Here is a 12268-nt window from a genome sequence, read left to right on the forward strand (position 1 = left end):
TCATTCTGACGTTGGGACATTCAGCAGATGTAACATTCAGGACTTTTGGTAACAGTAAAGGATGTGGAGAGTGAGTGTGTGTGTGTGTGTTGTATGTCATATAGAAAGAAGAAGAAATTGTTCCCAAAATGTTTGTGGCTTGCTACCTTTGAACAAGAACCACAGTTCTGCAGTGCAAGAATACATAAGTAGTTAACGTGATTGTTTGACCAGTCCAGACACTTGTATTAACTCAAGAAATCAAACACAGACAAAGAAATCACATTGCAGTACAGTAACCTCTGCCAATTACCCCTGGTAATGTTGACTAAAAACAGGTGTTAAAAGATCATCTTTTGGTGATTTATCATAATCTCACAATGAAGACAATAAGGAAAAATCCAATCTTGAAGGGAAGCACATTTATTCTGATAAAAAGGAATATGTCAAATAAATTAATATTTTTAACAAAACCACATGTACCACACTTATTTGCACCCCTAGAAAATGTTATATACAAAATGTAACAGAAGCATTTTTCCATATTCAACTTCTAGTTAATCAGAGTCTGAACTGTGATTGTCTGAAGTGTGAACTTTCAGCAGTAATCCATGAAATCAAATCAAATCTCCTAGTCAGTTTTCAACATGGGCAGGTCAAAAGAATACACTAATTATAGCAGAGAGGCAAAGAACTCCACGACGCAAAGGTATGTCCTAAGATTTCTTTTAAAAATATTTATTGACTGTAACAACCTCAGGTCATGTGGCAGGCTGTTCCAAAGGCAGAATATACACAGAAATACGTCTCCCACGCCTCACCTTGTCCTCAGCTTTAGAACCAGAAACTGCTGATCTATATCTATTTTAATTACGCTATCTCTTTCTATAAAAAGACAGATAAAGTTGGATATTTGGAATACCTTTTGAGCAGTACATGCTTAAACTGGGCGTGTATGACACGTTCGTACAAAACTTACTTTGGGAGGTGGTCAGTTATGTGATGGGAAATTAATGTGTATAGGAGTTCACAAATATAAAAACTTATGTGAGAGCTTGTGTTGAGTGCAAATTGTTGACAGTATCATTTAGTTATTTGAACATTCAGTAGATGTGACTCAGCAGACATGAGAGGACTTTTGGACCTGCAGTAGAGGATGTGGTAGAGTGTGTCTATTAGTGTTTGTGTGTATGAATGTCAGGCAGAAAGAAGATGCTGTAGTTTCGCTCCCTCCACCTTGGTGACCACTTGGGTAGAGGAATAGAAAAAAGGATGTTACATTTAAATTGCTGTAATTATGACTTATTACAGGCAACTGTGCTCTGGGCCTGTTTAACTGAGTAGCCTACCTTCCTCCACACTCTTGTATCATGTTCTGAGGAAGGCACACATCCCTGTGGGGATTGGGCTATTGGGCCCAGGGCTATGTTCAGTCCAACAAAACAGCAAAATAATTATTAAACAGGGATGGTGGCACGTTGAATACCATGTTGTAGCACACAAGCATAGCTGAGAAAGTCAGTAATGTTCACAAAGGCAAACTTATATAAGAGCTTAGAGTGCAAACGGTTGACAGTGTCATTTGGTCGTAGGAACATTCAGTAGACGTCAGTGGTGCACGGGTCCAGTAATGGTCACCCGATATTTAAATCAAACCGACCACAACTCAAACCGTGAATATTAATTAGAACAAAATGATACCCGACCCATGATCCAACCCGCTTATATACTAATTGTGCACTTTTGGTAGCCTAACATGCAGTGTATCCTTATTGAGCTATGTAAAACTTTTACATCAACAGGAACAGAGACAGAAACCACCACTGGTAGACGTGACATTCGGCAGACAGTAAAGGGCTTTTGGGTCTGCAGTAAAGGATGTGGTGTGTTTTTTTTTGCATGTATGCTTGTCAGGCAGAAACAAATGAGGATGCTGTAACTCCTCACTGAAAAACTCCTCACTCAAAAAAGGATGTTAAATTTAATTGACGCTGAATGTACCAAAACTTTTCCTCTGGTAAAGTTATCTGGTGTTAGGCCCTCTTTGGCAATTGAACCTTGGGCAATGCACTTAAAAACCATCTCCATTGTAGCACAATGTTTAATAATTACACTCATTATCACTCAGGGTCATCTGTCTGTTATCATGCAGTTTCCAAGTCATCCATCAGTTATCATTTCTCTTTTGCTGTAACAGACTTTGAACATAAAAGCTGATGGAAGGTTTAGCTTGGTCCTACCAGACTCTCGTACTCTACTGAAGGAAAATTAAAATTGAGCGGAAGTACGTAAGAGGGTGGAGCCAGGCTAGGGAAGGTTAGGCATACAGTAATTTTAAAGTGTAGGCCTATCTCATGACAGATTAAAAAATACATACATACATACAAATACATGCCCCAAAATGTATTTTGTAACATATTCCGGTAGATTACTCAAAGTGAGTAACTTATTTTGAATACTTTGGAGTACATCAGCATTGTATTAGATTTTATTAGCAGTGGATGAAACAGTTATGTGAGGTGATTTGAAATTGTAAGACCCATAGATAATGTCAACCAGTGGCGTCGTTAGACCTGGGCATTCGGGGCTATAGCCCCGGATCCTCTGGGGATAGCCCCGGATCTATGGGCCGTCAACAACAACAAAAACTCTAATCGTGAATGAAATAAATAGCCCCGTAGAAGAGACTTTTGTGTTTTGTATCCATTGTGTGCATTAACAGCAGCGCAAGACAATCTGACGTGATCTGGGCAGGTTTAGAATCATTTGTTGCAAAATGTTGCAATTTCAATTCTCCTCTACGCTATTACGCATTGCTGTTTCGTGCTTCTACTAACTAGCCTTAGCGAAATACGTGTATAAGGACAAATGGATATTATAAGTTTATTTAGAGAAAACAAAAGGGCAGAGCAGGGACAAGAAGTGGAAACTCTTCAGTGTGTCATCATCTCCCGCAACCCAGGAGGACATTTCGATCAGCTCAGTTTCAATATATCGTGATTTACTATTGAATCACATGCGCAGTAAATAAACTTGACCTCGTTTGAGGGGGCTTCCAAGCAATGCATGTTGGGCTTGATTTTGACAGAATGGAACTTTTTCTTTGGGCAAAAGTTCGTGATATACAACCCAAATGCATTGCTTTCAAGGCACCCATAGCCCATTAATTGAAGGGATGACGTCCGAAATGTTTATCCCGAGACGAACGCTCACACCTGTCAAGTGCACGACAGAGGTGCATGACGATGTTTATTCTACAGGCTATTTTAATGTGATATTTGGGGTGTTGTATGTGGTGCACTTTGGCAGAAGAGACGTTCTCCTCAGGGGCGCCTGCAGGAATTAATGCTATGGTACGCACGCACACCCACCCACCCCCCCGCAAAAAAAATAATTCACTCGTGAACAATATTTGTCCGTTTTAGGTCCGTGCATTGGTCAGTCAGCAAAAAAGTAGCCTACATAGCATAACAACATCCACATGCAATAATACAACGACAACGTCTACAATGAGCTATTCATTTGGACAACTTGATACAGCCCTATACAGGCTAAAGTTACCTTTAGTTTTGTTCTAGCGTAACGTGACGTCTGGCTTTAGTGCAGTCTAACGTTCTGACAAGCACACCAATTGCCTACCTTGTTCTTGTCCATTTGGAATAACTCCTAGCGTTGCTGCCTCCATCCTTTCTGTTTTCGTTGTTTAAAACTTGTGATATCCATGATGAGTATTGAGTTCGTGAATTAGCTCAACATTGTGTGCTGATAACCATATAGATAGCCGAGTAAAAGAAAACAACAAGTAGCCTATTGCGTGGCTGCATGCGTATTCTCTCTCCTGCTCAAACATAATGTTTACACTAACTTTACGTAATAGAAAATGGTAAATAGCCTGATGACATGCAGCTAATGGGATACTGTACATAGTTGGGAAGGTATGGTAGGCCAATTTGGTGTGAATACACACACACACAAGGGAAATTTTCTCTCGCTGTTGAGTAGCCTGATGGTACGCACAGTGTGTACGGACGTACACCTGCAAGCGCGCCTGGTTCTCCTTACACGGTCTTTAAACATCTAAATATTCAGAATGCCTTGACGTGAGTCATTAAGATTGGCCTTCCTTTTCATTCTCAAAGTAGGTTAAAATTGCATGTTCATCAGCACGATTTTCAAAATCTCTCGGGGGAGAAACCCCCGGACAAAAAAGAACTCTAACTTCTGGGCTCTAGCCCCGAATGTTTTAAATAGCGACGCCCCTGATGTCAACAACCCACAACATACTTTGCTGTGAGGAAGGATGAAGTCATGTGCTGTGAATTACTGTGTTAACATCATTGTATCAAAGAGCAGAGTGCACATAGGCTACAAGTCTACCAAATTCCAAACAATGTATACACAGATTAAAACAATTTTTTTAAAAGAAATCAACAGCACAATGGGAGTTACATGCCTTTTTGCTGAACACTCTGTCAAGAAAAGATAACCTATACTGGTCTAAAAACATTCTGGCTGGATATAGGTCCTATTGGCCTGCAACAAAACTAATTTTACATTCTACATTCCTTGAGAGGTTTTTCCATTTAGGCTATCAACATAAACAGAGAGGGAAAGAGAAAGAACCATCTGAGAGACACATGGCTACATGGTGTATTTTTGAATTTGAGCTTGAACAGCTTGGCCTGTTAAAATTATTTTAAATGTAATGACTTACTCGTATTCTGAATTCCACCCATTTAAATTGTAATAATTAAACTGTATTTCAATATAGTACTTATATTTTGTATTTTAAATATATAATCTGTGTATTCCGTTATTCCCTAACACTGTATGTAAAGTGCAAATTGCTGTCACTGTGTTCATTCTGTTGTTGGAACATACAGTAGACTTCTTGTTTGCAAAGACAATGAGGGTTTTTTTTTTTTTTTTACTGCAGAGTGTGGTTGAATGTCTATTAGACAGAAATAACATAATTTACAACAAATGACAGAGGGTTAGAGGAATAATAAAAAATATAAACGCAAGCGGTGATTTAACGGGGTCCGAGCAAAATGAACATGAGGTAGCATAGCTTTTTAGTTTACATATGTTTCAATTGTTTGGGCCCAATTGTTCAAAAAAAGCGTGATTGGATTTCGGTTATCAGATTTCAGTTACCGGATTTCGGCTATCGGATTTCAAATCTTGAAAATTGTTGTTCAAAGTTGTTCAAAGGGAAACAAGGATCCTGAAATTGGATTAGATCACATAATCTATTCTTGGTTTTGATCAGGATAAAACCTTTGTGTTGTTCAAAACTTTTGAGTTGGATTGGAATAAATTTGATCCATAAAATTAGGATTACCCTGTGCTAACCTCCACAACCCAACAGTATTCTAACAGTATTCTATTCTAGTATGCTAACCTCCACAACCCAATTGAAGGAACTGTAGGGGGCGATGTGGGTTGAGGTAGAGTGAGTGTGTGGCGAGCAGGCAGAGCCTCGGTCAAAAGGCTCAATGGTATGGAGTGATGACACGGAGATGGCAGGTTTCGGTGCAACACAAGTGAACTTTATTTGAGTTTCAATTCATCTGTTCTTTTGTTCTTTACTTGTATGTGTGCTGCATCAAAGAGGAAACAAACAGAAAATGGAGTAATCAGTGAAATGGGGTAAATCAGTACAGATCCCAACTCACAACAATAAACTGAAATCATATGGCTATATAAGGTACAACTAAACAATACTTGACATCCCAAGTCAACCAACATCATCTAATCATCTCTCACATGGGACTCCAACACACCAAACCAACAAAGACCTTAACCCTTTAGGCGCCAGAGGTTTTTTTTCAAAACGTTCGATTTTGACATCTTAATTTCAAAAGGCTATATCTTAAAAGTGATAAGAGATAGAGACTTTCTGTAAATTAGAGAAATATTAAGGATGACCCAAAGTTTATGTAGGGATTAAATTTCCCCATCTAATTTGCATATTATGACGTCATATGACGTGGCGGCCATCTTGGATTATAGAATTTTCATGAAAAGTCACATGTTTGAATGATAAAATTCAGCACTTCTTTCCCCCCAAAATGTCCCTCATCTTCTGTGTGCTATATTGCACAATACTATAGGTAAATAGTAAGTAGTAAACAAACTGTGTAAATCATTACTAATAAATGGCAGTAACAAACCGAATGAATGTAGCTGTAGGTTGGCCTTTTGCTGTAGAGATTTTCCATTTACTACATACAGTAGGCACTCTGAAGCCATGTATGGGGTACATATATATTATTCATATGACACACAAACACAAGTAGACAAGACCTGTTTAGTTCAAAAGCTCACTCGCCACGGCAAGGCACAGATCAGGAGTGAGATGACGAGACAAGACGAGAGACAATGTTAGTATTTTTTTTTTCTTTTTGTTGTTTTTGGTTTTTTTGGTTGTTTTTTTTAGCTGACAAAGACACATACATCACAAGGACATGAACTCACAAAAAAGAACACATAGTGTACACTACTATGGTCAGGGAAATAGATAGTAAATCAACAGTCTAAATCATTACTAATAAATGGCAGACAAAAAAAAGAATTTATGTAGCAGGCCTTTTGCTGTAGAGATAATGACTCCCTATCCATCCAGGTGACATTTCTTGTAGTGTTTCAGGGTGTGGTACCTCTCATTGTAAGGCACAACACAAAGACCCACCCCACACTGCCTACACATGTATTTTGTCTGACGGCGGCCTTTAGGGCGGGTCCGATCAGAACAAATGACACAATCTGGCTTACCATCAGCCTGGCACATAAAGTGGCGCTCAGTGAGTCTCTGTGGCATGTCTCCCAGTGAGGATGACTTTCGGCCTTTGTTGCTCTCTTTCCTGGAGAAGCCTTCCAGTAAAGCAGAGATGACATCCTGCACGAAGACTTTCAGGGGCTTGTGAGGAGCAGCAGTGCAGCGGCAGTAAATGATGTGGGCATTCACCATGCTTACACTGAGAATGCCATTGAAAATTCTATTGTACCATTTCCTTGATCTATGGGGAAAGAGGTAGGTCTTCATTCTCTGGTCTGCTGTGTCGACACCCCCCATGAATGAATTGTAGTCATCAACACAAACAGGCCTATTTATCTCCCTATAGCCACTATCAGTGTGTTTGGTCCTGATGCGCTTTCTGACACATGTGTTGGAATGCAGTGTAGAGAGCATTGTGAGGCGCTTTGTATCATGCCACGCACAAGCTAGCAACTTCCCCTTCCTCATGAAGACTGGGTCATCTCCCTTGCTCAATGGCAGCTGTTCACGGGTGAGGCCCTTTGGCATCCCCTTACTGCTGACAGTCCCACACAAACCCGAATCATTGTTTGCCAGCTCATCTGCTATGGCTGGCGAGGTGTAATAGCTGTCCATGTACACCTCATGCCCTTTCCCTGTGTACGGGGCCATCAGCTCACGGACAACAAGGTGTGTGGCACCGAAATCAGCATTAGGCCTATTTTGTCCAGTGTACATGGACCACTGTAGCACATAGCCTGACTTTGCCTCACTCAGAACAAATACTTTGTAACCATATTTGTCTGGTTTGTTTGGGTTATACATTTTTAGGGTTGATTTTCCTTTGAATGCAATCGTCATTTCATCCAGTGACAGCTGCTTAGATGGGCCATACACTGCTGAAAACCGGGGGATGACCAAATTAATTATTGGGCGGATTTTGAATAGCCTGTCATAGCCTGGCTGACCCCTGTCAACATACTCCTCATTATTAGTGAAATGAAGGAAAGACAAAATCATCTCAAATCTATTCCTGGACATCACCTTCCCAAATCCAGGTGTTGCTGTTGGCCAATATTCAGCCCAATAATCCTCCAACTCTGACTTCTCTACCTGACCCATACTCAAATGCAGGGAAAAGAAGGCTTTCATTTCACTGACAGTTACGTCAGACCATTGATGAAATCTGGAGTGTGGCTGGAGTTGATGGGAGGCTAAAAACTGATGGGCATAGCGATTTGTCTCAATAACAAGTAAATTCCAGAACTCATCAGAGAGAAAGAGTGATAGAAAATCTAGGGGCGAATTGGCATTGGAGAGTTCTCTTTCCCCCAGATAACCAATTGGCTGATCAAAGGGCGTGATCCAACTTTGGTACTGCTCCTCATTGGCCAAGTACTCAAAGCCATCATCTTGCACTAAACTATTCATGGCTCCTCTGCCCCGTGTCACACCGCCTCTGCTCCTGCTGCGACTAGCACGGCCTGATCTGCCTCGCGCGCGCGCCGAGTGGAGAGAAGTTGCACAGCTCGAACTAGGCCTACTGTCATTCTCATTGCGACTCCCCCTGCCTCCACGTTGCCCCCTAACTGTCCTATGAACACTTCGACCTCGTCTAACATCCCCAGTGGCATTAGACAACTGCTCCAACAACACGTTACTGTCGCCGCGATTGCGGAGAGGCACACGGTCAGAAGACAAAGAAGCTAGCTGGCTAGCGCTGTAAAAAGACTGGATCCCCACATAACTTCCAGCCTCGTTTCCCACATCACTAACACGCCTGCTAACTTCCCGATGAACACTACGACCCCGTGAAACATTGTTCCCAGCACTAACATTGGGCAAAGGATTCATTTGTGCTTGGTGTAGGTCTAAACTTTGTCCAGCTGCACCATTGCAAGGCAGGGACGCATCTGAAGCGTGGTGAGTAAACGAATCACCGTCATTTTCTAAAGGCAGATATTCTCCTTCAGAATCAGGGTCAGCGAATAGAAAACCCAACACTTCATTGCGGGTAAACTTTTCTGATGCCATTACACGATAATGTAGTGCAAATACTCTCTGACGTTGACAATACCGCTCTGATAAAAATGGCACACACGCACACTAGCTCCGGTATTTCTCGCACTGATTCAATGAGCTCTAGCGGGAAGATTTTGTATAGAAGCATGACGATTTTTCGACTCGGTGATGACGTATGACATGTCTGCCATCTAGTGGAGTGGAGTTTGAACGAATTATGACACCCTATTTGACAAAATCGGCCGTTTTATTCAGTGCCGCATCTTGTCGACTATAGTCGCCCGTGGCGCCTAGAGGGTTAACTTTACACATGATGGCAGAGCTACTCTACAAACTGATAAACATCACAAAAGTCATAGTGAGGTTCATTAAAGTGATGACTTACGTTAACTCAAAGACGCACACAAAGCAGGACACACTGGAGTGCTGGGTTGAGATGAACAAAAGAGTGAACTGAGGGCGAGCAAACAATTTATCCTGGTCTGAGCCCCTGCTCCGGAGCTACAGGGTTTTCCAGCAGGTAAACTGGGCGTGGTTAGGTGGCAGAGCCAAATAATCCTGCAATTTCTCCACAGCACTTTCACCTCAAGGACTTTGTGCAGATTTAAGTGTACATTCGAAAATGAGAAACAATACTATATATATATATATATATATATATATATATATAAACTTAGGGAGTCTTTTCACCAACAGTATTCTAACAATACTCTATTGTAGTATGCTAACCACCACAACCCAACAGTATTCTAACAGTACTCTATTCTAGTGTGCTAATCTCTACAACCCAATAGTATTCTAACAATACTTGATTCTACAGGACTATTTATTTGTCGTGGATAAGATGAAGGGTTTGATAATGGAAGGCAGTGTTTCCCAGAGAATTGAATTGTATTTGTGGTGGTAGGTGAAGGGGGGGGGGGGGGGGGGGGTTATGTGTTGGAGTCAATAAGATAAACAGCCTATAATTATACAGTTATACTTGCCTTGCACTACAAGTCCATATTGACAAGTAGTTGTAATGTTATAGTGTGCTAACCTCCACAACCCAACAGCATTCTATTCTAATATGCTAACCTCCACAACCCAACAGCATTCGAACACTAATGCTTCAAGTGGGATTTCAACTCTCAACCTAATGATCACCAGTACAAGGCATTATCCCACTGAGCCACTGTCAATCCTACATGTTGGCCAGTCACATTCACATGGTGAAAATGTGTATTGGTAAACACACAACAAGAAAAACTCCAAGCATACATATGACAATAAAATGAAGGGCTTCCCTAAAAGAGTACACCTGAAAACTTTTTGAAATTCTGGGGCAATTAGACATTTGTAGAGATGAACAGTAATGGATGAAATATAAATATGATAGACGTAATGATGAAGGAAAAATAGTAAACAAAGAAGTTCCCCAAAATGTAATAGAGAGTCCCGGCATTCTGATTCTTGGTAACTGATGAGTGTGAATGTTGATTGACTGATGTCACTCAGGTGCTGTTCAATGGTGTGAATCTTAAATGACAAGTCCTAAAGCTCTAAGGGGGATTCGAACACTCAACCTAAGAAACACCAGTACAAGGCATTATCCCACTGAGCCACTAACAATCATACACATTGGTCAGTCACATTCACATGGTGAAAATGTGTGTTGGTAAACACACAAGAAAAACTCCAAGCATGCATTTGACAATAAAATGAAGGGCTTTCCTGAAAGATACACCTGAAATCTTTTTGAAATTCTGGGGCAATTAGACATTTGTAGAGAAGAACACTAATGGATGAAATATAAATATGATAGACGTAATGATGAAGGAAAAATAGTAAACAAGAAGTTCCCCAAAATGTCAGAGTGTCTCGGTATTCTGATTCTTGGCAACTGATGAGTGTGAATGTTGATTGGCTGATGTCATTCAGGTGCTGTTCAATGGTGTGAATCTTAAATGACGAATCCTAAAGCTCTAACAGGGATTTGAACACTCAACCTAAGAAACTCCAGGGGCCTGTTGCACAAAAGCAGAATTAAGACATCCGGGATAAGTTACTGAATGAATCCAAAACACGAGCGTACAGGCTTAATTGGTTGCACAACGAGCAAGCCAGGATGAGCAGACACGGATTCATCAAGCCAGGTGAAACCTATCCTGGATAAGTGCGCGCTCACGGCTCCCTCAAATAGACCCCGCCACCGATCACAGATTCACTGATTCACCATGGCAACTAGACATAACTAAAGCGGCTTCATTGCTTCTTCCACGGTGAGAAGTAGGTAGCGATAGCCTTTTCACAACAGCAGCAAACAGCAACACCTCTGTTTAGGAGAATATTGCAACTAGTGCCGCAATGGTTAGGCACGTGCGAAATGGTTAGGCACTCCCGTGACGTCACATTGTCGCATGACAGGTCGGGAATGGCGATATGTAAAAGTTAATTAATGATAACAAACGTTTAAATAATGACAGTGGGTCTAGTTATATGTGATAACAATGTGTAGTGGGCAGTGGAATAACTATTGGTTTCCGTTTGGGATGACTGCTGACTGAGATAAGGGATGAGATTAAATAGATCCTGGAATTTAGCCTGGTCTGGAGCAGGCTAGCTCCACAGAATAAATCGCCATGGTAACTTATACCATAACATATCCTGCTGCCCCCTATCCCGCTTTTGTGCAACTGGATCACGGATAAATTGAGCCAGGATAACCAAGATATCCAGGCTTAATCCCTTATCCTAGTTTTGTGCAATAGGCCCCTGTACAAGGCATTATCCCACTGAGCCACTAACAATCATACACATTGGGCTGTCACATTCACATGGTGAAAATGTGTGTTGGTAAACACACAAGAAAAACTCCAAGCATACATTTGACAATAAAATGAAGGGCTTTCCTGAAAGAGTACACCTGAAATCTTTTTGAAATTCTGGGGCAATTAGACATTTGTAGAGAAGAACACTAATGGATGAAATATAAATATGACTTAATGATGAAGGAAAAATAGTAAACAAAAAAGTTCCCCTAAATGTCAGAGTGTCTCGGAATTCTGATTCTTGGCAACTAATGACTGTGTATGTTGATTGCCTGATGTCATTCAGGGGCCTGTACTACGAAGCGGGGTTTCTGGCTTATCTGGGTAACTTCGAGAGTAACTTGATCACGTGTGGCGTAACTTCCCGATTAACCCGTACTACGAAAGGTGGATAGGTTTTAACCGAGGTATGCTGCCATGGCAATTTACGCTGCATCTCAAACCTGCTCCGACCAGGTTATGTTCTTGGTTAACCGAGGTTTCCGTTAACCACACCCTTTATAAGTACCACCCCTCCACTAACAATTTCTCCCAAGACATGTCGGCGTACCTGGATGATCCATACGACATTGGAGCGCAAATCGTGAGGGACTCTCTTCGCAGGGCGAGGGTTTTTAGAGACCGCCAGAAAATATATATAGCCTACCCGGACGATATTCTCTATGAAGATATAGATTGTCAGCCGAGGGCAATGCCC

Source organism: Alosa sapidissima, chromosome 8 (assembly GCF_018492685.1).
Source record: "Alosa sapidissima isolate fAloSap1 chromosome 8, fAloSap1.pri, whole genome shotgun sequence".
Lineage (NCBI taxonomy): Eukaryota > Metazoa > Chordata > Actinopteri > Clupeiformes > Clupeidae > Alosa > Alosa sapidissima.